Genomic DNA, 12,654 nt, shown 5'->3' with positions numbered 1-12,654 from the left:
GCATTTGCCTTCCCAGCCTGGGTTCATGCCTGGCTGACGGGCGGCTGATCTGTTAAATGATAATGATTAGGATTTAATAGGCTGCAATGCTTCGCGTGTCTACCAGATGGCATAAATTCCTGAATTGTAATGCATTATATATTTATATACTGTGCAGTATTGCAGCCAGAGGGAATAAAATGCTTCAATCCCTGCTTGGAAAATACCTCAATGCACTCGGGCAGAAAACAGTCACAAACCTCAATACACCCGGGTATACCCGAATTCGTGGGACTAGCCGAGCTCGAATAAAGTGTGTCGCCAGTGTAACTATCTTGTTAACTCTTACAATGCTATCATCTCCTCCTCCCTCCTCCTCCATCATCTATATGCCCCTTCTAGGCTCTGACACACTCATCCCTCTAAGGCCGTGATTATCATGGGCACACGCTTGGTCGTCCACAGTGCGTGCGAGCGATGCAGGGCCTCCCCGTCGCCTCGGACCTCAGTGCAGGGATTGCTGGAGCGACAGGCATGCGCTAACTTTGCCTTCTGTTGCGTGCTTACTATAGACGCAGCCTAACCCATGCATTGGTTTAATTCACAAGCACGCTCTCATCACACTTCATCACATCACACTGCTGCTCTTAACACCTATGGAGGAAATCTCACAGTCTGATTTTCTACACTAAACCTTTGTCCTGTTCTGTAAAACTCTGCTCCTTTTTTTAAGGTCAAACACTACTTTTTCCTCACTCATCAACACTCCAATTTCATTCACACTGTCTTCTATGTATTTGAGTCCCACCACTGACTTTCTCCTCCCACTTAACATCCATCCTTTATTTCTCCTCAAGCCTTTGCTCACTTGAGGCAAGGTGGATGCCATCCACAAGTAGATTCGTTCTCTCCCTTCCCCCTCTCTCTTTTTCTATCTAGATCTCATTGCACTCTTGACTCCTTTTCTCCTGTCACAAAGCTGGAACCTGATCTTCTCTTCTCCCTCTACCACATGCCCTCTCAATCCTATATTCTCACTCTCACCCACATCTTCAATTCCTCCATATCCTTTGGCTCTTTCAACTCTTCCTTTTAAGCATGCAGTGGTCACCCCTATTCTCAAAAATAACCTTGACCTTGTGTGAATTTCTAACTATCGCCCTGTATCCGTCCTACCATTTGCCTCCTAATTGCTAGAACGTCTTGTGATCTCCCGTTTGATCAACATTCTTAAATCACATGCTCCTCTGGGCCCTTCACAATCTGCCTTTCCCAATGTAACCAATTATGTACATAAAGAAAATTCCCAAGGTCCATTTTACTTACTAATCCTGCTTGATCTCTCTTCTGCTTTTGATACTGTCAATCACTCTTCTCATTCATATTCTAAACTCTTTCTTCGTATCCGCAGCAAACTTATATCCTGGTTTTCATCATACTTCTCCATCACACATTCTCCATCTCTGTTGCTAACGTGTCTTTGTCTCCTGTTGTTTTGTCTGTTGGTATACCTCAGGACTCTGTTCTGGGACCTCTCTCACTACATACTATCACTAGTTGACCTTATCAACTATTTTGGCCCTTGATATCATCTCTATGCAGATGATACACACACCTATCCACCCTACCGTCACTCCTGCAATTTAGTTCCTAGTTTCGGGTCGCCTCCTGGCTATATCCTCCATGGATGACACTCTTCTGCCTTAAACCTAATGTCTAAAACTGAGCTCCTCATATTTTCCCCTAAATCTGGCCTAATATCACCTTTCTCCATCGCAGTAAACAGTACTACCATCATCCTGTCATGAAAGCACATTGCCTAGGAGTAACATTTGACTCTTCCCTTTCCATCTTCATTCACGACACTGGCTAAAGTTTGTCGATTCTTTCTCTGTAATATTTCCAAGATTTGCCCTTTTCTCTGTCAATCTACTGCTAAAACGCCAATGCATGCCCTTATCGTATGGGTTAACATACTGCTAACAGGGCTCCCTGCTTCACAACTTTCTCATTTGCAATCTATCCAAAACTCTGCTGCTTGAATAATTTCCCTTTCTCCCACAACAGTATCTGCTCATCTCCTCCTCCTCCTTAAATCCCTCTCCTTGCTTCCCATCAAGTTTCAGATCACCTACAAAGTTCTCCTCCTTACCTTTTTGTTAAGGTTCTCTATTAGTGGTGTACCGAGTACCCGGCGTTACCCAACACATTTCCAGCTACCCGGACATTACTCGAAACCGGCCACTGAGAAGTGGACTTGGCCGGGTAATACCCGGCGTCGGGTAATGTCAGGGCAGCTGGAAATAATCTTTTATACTTACCTTTCCTAAGACATCTAGGATCAGCAGCAGCAGTCCTCTGATGTTGGCAGCATCAGAGGTGTCTTCACCTGGCGGGGGGAGCTGCAGGAATCACTTCCACAGCACCGAAGCAGGTAAGCTGTGTCTGTGAGCCTGCAGCTCCCCCGCCGGCTGAAGACACCACAGATGCTGCCACCGTCACAGGACTGCTGCTGATCCTAGATGTCACCGCCACCCGGAAGGTAAGTGCCAAACCGTGTACCCGACCGGGTAGAACCTTTCATTTTGGCCGGGTACCCGTTACCCATTTTTTTATAGTTGAGGACCCAGTCCAACACTATTCTCTATTCATCTGCTCCTTCCTACATATCATCTTTGGTCTCGTTATGCCCTTCCTCGTCTCCTAAGCTCTACTAATAACTGTCTCCATTATACTTCTTACACCTCTACTGCGCACTCGCTCTCTTGCCTGAAACCCTTTCCCATCAATTTACCTGTGAAACTCACACACACTCAGTATATGCCAACATACCCTCTTCCACCCACATTTAAGATCAACCTTAAAATTCACAACTTAAATGAAGCATTTCAATAGCTTTTACTCGTTGCTACTGTCACTCATTCAGTCACTAACTATTGTTCCCAAGAAGTGCTTTATACTACAAGTACCCACCATTAAGGACAAGCATTGTCATCTACTGCACTTGTTCCCCCACCTGTTGTCTCTCTGTAAGTCTCCTTACATTTCTCTTAGATTGTAAACTACCCAGGACAGGGATTTACTTTCCTATTGTCTGTTTTTGTTTGTTGAACTTATTGTATAATAATTTCCTGTACTTTTTGGTCTCTCTTGTAAAGCGCTGAGTACACAATGGGTGGTATATAAATAGAGATATTTGCAGAGTCTAGAGACAAGGCACACGTGTATAGGTAGCTACAGTTTATCCGGGACCGTATGCATCCTTGAAGTGCCTGTCCCAGTTATTTTCTATTGATTGCAATGTAGGAGTGTCTGTCCTGTCTTATTTTTTTTATTATTATTATTATTATTATTATTATATATACAAAGATATATACAAAGATTGTTTCCTGTCGTTAGCATGACATTGTGTGACACAGTGTGATGTCATTGATTCAGTAGATTGTGTGCAGACCGGGACTGCAGTACAGTTTCACTGACATGAATAACTTGTGTGGTAGAAGCTCTAGAAGGAGCACAGCTGTGGGAGGGAGGTGGATTTGCTTTGTATCACATGGTTTGGAGCAAGATTCATTGTATGTATCGTCAATAATAATTATAATAATAATAATGCAATGCTTAACTTTTTTATTTCAAGAGGAAAGACTGCAGAACAGAAGTGAATATTGAAGCCATGTGTTCATTTTCTTGCAAAATAGAAAATTGAAGGACAGTTGAAGAGGAGGAAAATGACTACACAGAGACAGATAAGCAATGTGTATATTTCTCATTTAGTATTTGTCGTTTTATTGACTCCAAAAAATCCGGCTGCTAAGGGTTTCGCATTGGACATATTCACCTCTACTCCACCCCTTCCTGTGATCTGTACCATGCAGATTTTTGTTGATTCAATACATCATGAATAGAGTGTGGCTACAGTATGAAGTACTGACCCAAGGACCACATCTACTACCATTCATAACAAGAACATGTGCAGTAGCGCACTGCTGCAGTTCTATGTTATTGCTATGAAAGGTTGAGGTGGTGCAATCATATGAATCTTGAGTGGGAGGGATCCTGTTTGCATCATTTAATTTGATCTAGGCCAGTAGAGTATATAACTCTCAGTACAGGTTACATATGGCATCAGTATTAGTGATTTAAAGAACAGAAAAACAGGAGTGGAGAACAAAACCAAGTAATGTTGAAGTTACTACTTTTTACTATTTACTTGGTCAGTCTGTACTGTCTACTCCCCACACAGCTGCTAAGGGTTTCCATTTGAGATACATTCACCTTCTACTCTGCACTACTGTGCTACCCTCTATTCAGAGATGAGTTCAAGTCATGTTTACCACTCTAAATCGCTCTGCAGTCATTGATTCAGCACATCATGGGTAGAGCATGGCTATAGATACAGCAAGCTTTATTTTACCCTAATATTGCATTAAAAAATAGAATATCACTCAGTTTCCTACAGATTTACTGATGCTGATAATGCAGAATCTCACCCTCCCATCATAATACACCAGAGGAAGAAATAATCCTTGCTATATATGTACATTGTGTGACATATTGCCTCCATGACCATTGATGGCAAATACATATTCTGTATAGAGCAGCTGTGTTATGATGTAGTTGTTATTGATCATCATTGAGATATAATCACAAGAATCTTATGCAAAGGGAAACTGTCATTAGCATAGTGGGATTTCAGCCCCCAAACTTCTGTAATATTAATGCAATGTCTTACTTTTATTGCAGTGAACACCGAAGAGACGGATCTACTACAACACTGCACAGGACAAGAGTATACACTACAAGCAGCAAAATGATCATGCAGTTGACAATATGTTGTTCTGGTAATGTGCACAATTATTATGTATGGGCTCCACACCACAGTGCTGGACATATTTTGTTAACTTCAACACTACCCCTACCATGGAGATGTCTTCCTGTGATTGGTGTTACTGATTCAGTACATCATATGCACAGTGTGGCTATTATATGATGGATTGATTTAATGAACCCACCAAACACTGATGACATCTGTATCATCTTCTGTAAAGTGCATCTACAGCAGGATATTATCAGCATTTGGGGTGATATAATCAGAGGCATCTATGTGCTTTTGTGCTGGGTAAAGTCCTCCAGCTGAACCGCCCCCCGCCCCCCACGCCCCTACACCTCCTGCACACAGGCAAACTTACTTACACACACAGCACACTTACTTATGCACACTGACACTTGGCATACCTACACACACACACCCCACAGCCACTGGCATGCATGCAGAGTCCTGGGCATGCAGGATGGGCATGCAGAGTACAGAATATCTCCACCTTGCTCTGGCCCGTACTCTTGGCCTACCCCCAGCATCTGTCACCCACAACCTCTGTTCCCTCCCTGTAAATTGCTGCACTAACACACCTTGGTCAGCGCTGCAACCGATCACAGCACCGGATCATGTCACTGTGATAGGAAGCAGTGCTAATTGACCGGTCAATCAATGCCACGTGGCAACATACGCACCAAAAGAGATTTCCATGCCCCCTGACAGGCTACTCCCTGGGCAGTGACCCTGCTCATCTTCCACCTCTGATCACAATATTCTCTCTTGGAGAGTGTAGCAAATTGGAGTTGGGGGAATTTCACCTCTGCAGTACATGTAGAGTCCTGTATGCAGAGTACAGAAAGTCTCCACCTTAGTCTGGCCCGTACTCTTGGCCTACCCACAGCATCTGTCACCCACAAATAATACATACACTAATACTCCCCACAATACACACTTTAATACCTCCTCAATAATAATCTCCCCAATAATATTATAGTCTTAAACACAATATACACAATACCCCCTAACACAAGATACCCAATCTAACACTCTCCTCTGCACCTCAACATAATATACACACTATAATACCCTACACACAATATAATACTCCCACACACACACAATATACACACTATCCTCCTACCGCCATAAAACACAACCAATAATACACACACACTTTGTGGATGTTGGGACCAGCTCCTTGCATGCACCAGTGAAAGAGAGAGGCCTGCCATCCGTGCCTCCCTCCGTTTCCCATCTTCTCCCTGTCTCTCTCCCTCCCTTTCTTTGCATCTCCCTGCATCTTTGCGTATACCCAGTCAGTGACGGCTCCGGTCACGTGATGCCTTAATATGGGCTTATCCATATATCTGTTGCAGAGATGGAGAGAGACCTGGAGATTTTACATTTCCTTATAATTCATATTGGTACTTAGTACGGGCACTTATTGTTTTATCAGTACTGGGTACCTGACCGTACTGGCCTACGAGTGAGAAGGCAATATTGGCATCACACAGTTACTGTTGAATATGTCATTCAATCCATTTTGAAAATAGTAATGCAATGTGGTTTTGTTTTGTTTGCTTTTTGCAGTAATGAAGAATGAAAAAGTTATATTAAAATTAAATTGGAGGGGAACTGGATTCAGCATTTCTTCATGAACTCTGCACTTGTGAGCATTGACCTTCTTGAGTGCCCTGACAGGTACACGCAACTTTAAGACTATAATCTTCATCAACTGCTGTGCAAGCTTTCGTGCTATACCTCCCCCTCCGGTTTTGATTTATACATTTGCTCTCTCAATTCATGTCCTCTAATATCTGGAGGCTCTCTCCTAGCATTTCTCTCTACCACAGCACGTCATCCCAATGTAACCTCTCTCTTGTTCTTTCTGTTTACTGTTTCCTCACTCCTCTGTAAAACTTTTCTAATTTCTCTAACTTCCACACTCCTGCTTTTATCCACATGTTCTATACACTTTCCTTCCCCTACCTTTGCATGTGTCTACACAAAGCACCATTTGTACAGACCTCTATTGCAGCTATTTCTGCACTGCTCAATGAAATGCACTCCTGCACATCCTATTCTCTTCCACCTTCCCTCATTCTCTACGCCCCCCTCTCAAAGCCCCCTCTCTCTATGTCTCCTCTCTCTACGCCTATCTGTCTCATTCTCTTGACGCCCTTCTCTCTCTACATATCCCTATCTCTGTCTCTCTCTACACCTATCTCTGTGTCTCCTTCTATGCTCGCTGATGTTGGGGGATATCTCTTATAATCTTGGACCGGCTCATATACACATCAGGCCTCCCTACTAAGAGTGTTAACCTATCTAATGTAATCCACATTCCTTTCCTTACTTTTCTCTTCCCTTCTCCTGTGCCCTCTGGAATGTCCACTCTTACTAACAAGGCTCTAGTTGTACATAACCTCTTCTGCTCTCATCAGTCACAATCAGTCATTCCCCTCACCGCATCTTACCTGTCCCACTGATTTGCCTCTGCTTAATTAAACTCTCCTCTGACATCTACTCTAACCTCTCTTCTCTCTTCTCTCTCTTTCTTTCTGCTTAAACTAACAATCTTATTAACTCTTACAATGCTATCCTCCTATCTATATGCCCCCTATAGGCTCTGACACACTCATCCCTCTAACCCACACCTTTGGCTAAATTCCCAAACACACTCATCACACTTCCACTCGCTGTTCTTAATACCTACGGAGGAAATCTCACACTTTGTTTGATTTTTCTACAGTAAAAATGTCTCCTGTCCTGTATAAAGCTGCTCTCTAGGGCTAAATACACTACTTTTTTCCACACTCATCAACACTCAAATTTAATTTACGCTGTTTTTTTTCTCTGTATTTGACTCCCTCCACTGACCTTCTCCTCCCACTTGCCATCCTTCCTTCACTTCTCCTCAAGCATTTGACTACTTCAGAGGCAAGGTGGATGCCACCCAAAAGGAGATTCCTTCTGTCCCTTCCCCCTTCTCTCCTTCTACCCAAATCTCCTTCTGCACTTGACTCCTTTTCTTCTCTTACAGAGCTGGAAGCTAATCATCTTCTATTCTCCCTCTACCACATGCCCTCTAGATCGTATCCCCTCACACCTTACTGCATCTCTTAGTCCCCACTCTCACCCACATCTTCAATTTCTCCCTATTCTCTGGATTTTTGCCCTCTTACTTTAAGCCTGTAGCGGTCACCCTTTTGTCAGAAACAAACTACACCCTATGTGCCTTACTAACTACCGCTCTGTATCCCTCATGCTGTTTGCCTTCTAATTGCTAGTGTCAACATTCTTAAATCACATGCCCTCCTGGATCCTTTACAACCTGCCTTTCGTACAGCACGTTCTACAGACTGTGCTTAAAGCTAATTCCCAAGGTTTTTCCCTACTAATCCTACTTGATCTATCGGCTGCGTTTGATGCTCTCAATCACTCTCCTCCTTCATATTCTAAACTCTCTCTTGGTATCAGTAACAAAGTTCTATCCTGGTTTTCATCATAACTTTCCTGTCACACATTCTCCATCTCTGTTGCTAACATGTCTTCGTCTTCTATTGATCTGTCTGTGGGTATACATCAGGGCTCTGTTCTGAGATCTCTCTTTCTCTCTACATACTATCATTTGGTGACTTCATCAATGCTTTTGGCCTTAGATATAATCTCTATGCGGATGATACACACACAAATCTATCCACCCCTGTTCTCACTCCTGCAATCCAGTCCCTACTCTTGGGTTGTCTCCTGGCTATATGCTCATGGATGGCACTCCACTGCCTTAAACTTAATGTCTAACACTGGGCTCATATTATCCCCTTTCTCCATCACAGTAAACAGTACTACCATCTATCTTGTCATCAAACATGTTGCATAGGAGTAACATTTGGCTCTTCAATTCCATCTCCATTCACATGCACGGCTATGGGTAAAATGTGTTGCCTCTTTCTCTGTAATATTGCCAAGATCTTCCCTTTCCCCTCTCAACCTACTGCTAAAACTCCAATGTATACTGTTATCCTATAGGTTATTTTAACATACTACTAACAGGCCTCCATGCTTCACAACTTTCTCCTATGCAAAACTCTGCTGCTTGAATTATCTCACTTTCTCCCACAACAGTCTCTGCTCATCTCCTTAAATCCCTGTCCTGGCATCCCATCAAGTTTTTGTATCACCTACAAAGTTCTCCTCCTTACCTTTTTGTTAAGGCTCTCCATTAATCTGCTCCTTCTTGCATATCATCTTTGATCTCTCGTTATGCCCTTGCTTGTCTCTTGCACTATAACCATAACTGTCTCCTGTAAACTTCTTTCACCTCTACTGTTCTCTCACTTGCCTGAAACCATTTTCCATCACTGCACCGTACATGTGAAACTTCCTCACACTCAGTATATGCCAACATAACCTCTTCCACCCACATGTAAGACCAATCTTAAAATTCACGACTTAAATCAAGCATTTAAAAAACTTTGACTCGTGGCTACTGTCCCACACCCACAGTCACTGCTAACAACTATTGTTCCCAAGATGTGCTTTCTACTAATTGTACCCACCATTAAGGACAAGCATTGTCATCTACTGCACTTCTTCCCCCAACTGCTGCCTCTCTTTAAGTCTTCTAACATTTCTATTAGATTGTAAAGTTCCCAGGGCAAGGATTTACTTTCCTATAATCTGTTTTTATTTGTCGCACTTATTTTTTAATTATTTTTCCCCTCTCCCCTAATGATATACATATAGGTTTTCCTGTCATTTGCATGACAGAGTTATTATGGTTAACTATTGCATCATGTAGACTGCCTTTTCAGTGTGATGTAATTGATTCAGTACTTTGTGTGCAGACTGTGACTGCAGTACAGTTTCACGAACATTAATGACTTGTGTGGTAGAAGCTCTAGAAGGAACACAGCTATGGGAGGGAGGTGGATTTACTTTGGATCACATGGTTTGGCGCAAGGTTCATTGTATGTATGATCATAACCATGCAATGCTTAACTTTTATTTCAGGAGGGAAGAACAGTGAATATTGAAGCCATGTGTTTCTTTTCTGTCAGAAGAGAAATTTTGAAAGACAGTTGAAGAGGAGGAAAATGACTACACAGAGACATATAAGCAATGTGTATATTTCTCATTTAGTATTTGTCGTTTTGTTGACTCCACACAATCCAGCTGCTAAGGGTTTCGCATTGGACATATTCCCCTCTACTCTACCCTTCCTGTGATCTGTACCATGCAGGTTTTTGTTGATTCAATACATCATGAGTAGAGTGTGGCTGCTGTATGAAGTATTGACCCAAGGACCACATCTACTACCATTCATAACAAGAACATGTGCAGTAGCGCACTGCTGTAGTTCTATGTGTTTTATTAAAGGTTGAAGTGGTGCAATCATATGAATCTGGAGTGGGATGAATCCTGTTTGCATCATATGGTTTCATCTAGGCCAGTAGAGTATATCTCTCAGTACAGGTTACACATGGCATCAGTAGTAGTGATTTAAAGAACAGAAAAAACAAGAGAAACTTCAATGTTGATAACAAAGCCAAGTAATGTTGAAGATACTCCTTTAACTATTTATTTGATCAGTCTGTACTGTCTACTCCCCACACAGCTACTAAGTCTTCCATTTGAGATACATTCACCTCCTACTCTGCACTGCTGTTCTGTCCTCTATTCAGAGATGAGTTCCAGTCATGTTTACCACTCTGAATCACTCTGCAGTCATTGATTCAGCACATCATGGGTAGAGCATGGCTACAGATACAGTAAGCTTTATTTTACCGGCTGATCATCCATAATATTGCATTAAAACATAGAATATTACTCAGTTTCCAAAAGATTCAGTGATGCTAATAATGCAGAATCTTACAACACATCCCATCATAATGCACCAGAGGAAGAAATAATCCTTGCTACACTACCGACACGTTTTATTGAAGCACGGCTAGCACCGCAAGCCGGGGGATGCCCCGGCGTGCTAGCCGCACTCCCTCAGCGTGCCGCGCATCACCGATGCACGGTCACGCGTCATCGGGTGCCTGCGCCCCCTGCACGCGCGTCCAGGGCTCCCCGAGGGAGCACTGGTGTCCCGCGATGTGGGGGACAGCGGCAGGGGGTTCCGGGGGACCCGACGGACCCGGCAGCGGAAGGGAGAAAGCCCCGATCGGAGGGCGCTCCTCCGCTGCTTCGGCGTGCGCCCGGCACCCTCCGGCGCGCGCCAGGTTACTGCTGCGGCGAAGAACGGGCAAATGCTCGAATAAACTCGGCCGCAGCAGTATATCTGTACATTGTGTGACGTTTGGCCTCCATGACCATTGATAGCAAATACATATTTTGTATTGAGCGGCTGTGTTATGATGTAGTTGTTATTGATCATCATTGAGATATAATCACAAGAATCTTATGCAAAGGGAAAATGTCTGCAGCATAGTGGGATTTCAGCTCCCAAACTTCTGTAATATTAATGCAATGTCTTACTTTTATTGCAGTGAACACTGAAGAGACGGATCTACGACAACACTGCACAGGACAAGAGCAAACACTACAAGCAGCAAAATGATCTTGCAGTTGCAAGTATGTTCTGTAATGTGCACAATTATTATTTATGGGCTACACACCACAGTGCTGGACATATTCTGTTAACTTCTACCCCTACCATGGAGATGTCTTCCTGTGATTGATTCAGTACATCATATGCACAGTGTGGCTATGATATGATGGATGGATTTAATGAACCCACCACCCACTGACATCTGCATCATCTTCTGTAAAGTGCAGCAGGATATTATCAGCATTTGGGGTGGTATAATCTGGGGCATCTATGTGCTTTTGTGCCTGGATAAGTTCCTCCAGCTGAACCACCCCCCTATACCTGCCACACAGGCATACTTACAGAGCACACTTACTTATGCACACTGACACTTGGAATACACACACACACACACACACACACACACACAGACATGCATGCAGTGTCCTGTATGCAGAGTACAGAAAGTCTCCACCTTACTCTGGCCCGTACTCATGGCCTATCCCCAGCATCTGTCATCCACAACCTCTGTTCCCTCCCTGTAAAGTGCTGCACTAACACACCTGGGTCAGCGCTGCAGCTGATCACAGTGCCGGATCATGATGTCAATGGGATAGGCAGCAGAGCTGATTGACAAGTCAATCAATGCAGCTCCGCAATATATGCACCAAAAGAGATTTCTGTACCCCCTGTCAGGCTACTCCCTGGGCAGCGACCCTTCTCACCCCTCTCATTCCACCTCTGATCACAATAATCTCTCTTGGAGTGTGTAGCAAATTGGAGTTGGGGGAATCTCACCTCTGTAGTGCATGGTCACAATCTGGGCACTGTACCCAAATATTGGGCAATGTGGCACGTCTTACAGTAGAGAATAGAATAAGTAACTATATTCTTTACTTGTGTATTAAGGAACTTATTTGCAATAAAAATTCAGTCCACCTGGGACCAAGACTTTCTGGTTTTCTGAACAAAGTGGAATTGTTTTCCTATAATTTTATATTCTCTGAAATGTAACATCACAATAAAGTACTCCTATTTTTTTCCTTTGTGCTTTTTTATGGACTATTCCTTTATGTATTTCACTTAATGGGACTAATTACCTTACGATTAGATTTCACTTGTATTTTCTTGGGTTACTCTTTGGAATTTCTCTCTGTGTTCATTTATACTATCTTATTTAGAGCAGTCTTTGCCATTGGACCCCATTTCTTGCCAGAGAGATCTGTAACACAGAGTATTGAAGAGAGTACAGAACAGTGGTGAAGTAGATTTTTATGCTTCTAGGCAGCCTCCCTTCTCACCATGTATTCTGCCCCCGACGGTC

At 43.1% G+C, this 12,654-nt stretch overlaps 1 long non-coding RNA gene across 14 annotated transcripts in view; it reads left to right on the top strand.

The window, feature by feature from the left end:
• LOC142475477 (uncharacterized) overlaps nt 1-12,254 on the top strand; it is a 62,416-nt gene extending 50,162 nt beyond the window's left edge. For 6 of the 14 annotated variants that reach the window (XR_012790948.1, XR_012790950.1, XR_012790949.1 and 3 more), the window contains exons 31-35: nt 3,617-3,736; nt 4,723-4,820; nt 6,386-6,496; nt 9,809-9,918; nt 11,290-12,252. This is a non-coding gene — a long non-coding RNA (uncharacterized LOC142475477). Of the gene's footprint in view, nt 1-3,616; nt 3,737-4,722; nt 4,821-6,385; nt 6,497-9,808; nt 9,919-11,289 lie in introns of all 14 variants that reach the window. The other 8 variants (XR_012790945.1, XR_012790955.1, XR_012790944.1 and 5 more) reach the window with 5 other exon arrangements.
• The last annotated feature ends 400 nt before the right edge of the window (nt 12,255-12,654 follow it).

The sequence above is a fragment of the Ascaphus truei genome, unplaced genomic scaffold (genome assembly GCF_040206685.1).
Source record: "Ascaphus truei isolate aAscTru1 unplaced genomic scaffold, aAscTru1.hap1 HAP1_SCAFFOLD_1240, whole genome shotgun sequence".
Taxonomy (NCBI): domain Eukaryota; kingdom Metazoa; phylum Chordata; class Amphibia; order Anura; family Ascaphidae; genus Ascaphus; species Ascaphus truei.
Note: the sequence above shows the minus strand (reverse complement) of the source record. Positions and strands in the feature narration are given on the sequence as shown.